A 761-nucleotide genomic window follows, 5' to 3' on the forward strand; every position below is an offset into this window, starting at 1 on the left:
ATTAAATTTATATATAATAAAATATATTAATTAAAAAAATTTAAAAACTATTGGAGGTTGTTTTTGGATTTGACTTCGGTAAACTTATTTAAAGCTACTTTCTGATGTCAAAAACGACCTCCAATACTTTTTAATTTTTTTTAATTAATATATTTTATTATAAATAAGTTTAATTAAATAGGGGGGTCGGAAATCGCAATTAAAATTTTAATTTTTTAAAAATATTTTAAAATATACGGCCAGCTAGTATTCACCCTACTTTAAACCCTTGTCCTCCCGAGACTTCTATGAGAATGCCCCGGGAAATACGACTCCAGCTGTGTAAACAATGACTCATTGGTGTTAAATTTCGCAGAAAGGCGAGACAATGGAAAATAAAGTTTGAAGCTTTTTATTCAAAATTAACGCATTTCTTTCGTTTTTTTTCAGTTTTAAATATTTATTATGTTTAATTACATTAATATCAAAAATTGGAATGTCTCAAGGGGGTTAATTAATTCGACTCGGTTCTTTTCGTTCGCTCCTCAGTTACGTGTATTACGTCATCGATATACAACGCTCCTATCTCTCCATCACTTTGCTTTTAGTTTTCGTTAGTTTAATCTTATTTTTACTTTAAAAATACTGTATTTTTTAATATTTAATGTTTTCTTAATTAATTAAGTACAATAAGAAAAATTATTAATTAATAATAAAACGATTTTATTATTTTTTTCTCATTATACGATTTCATTACAATCGCGGAATCGAAAAAGGAAGTA

The sequence above is a fragment of the Centruroides sculpturatus genome, unplaced genomic scaffold (assembly GCF_000671375.1).
Source record: "Centruroides sculpturatus isolate CEXI.00-Female unplaced genomic scaffold, Cexi_2.0 scaffold317, whole genome shotgun sequence".
In the NCBI taxonomy this organism is placed as follows: Eukaryota; Metazoa; Arthropoda; class Arachnida; order Scorpiones; family Buthidae; genus Centruroides; species Centruroides sculpturatus.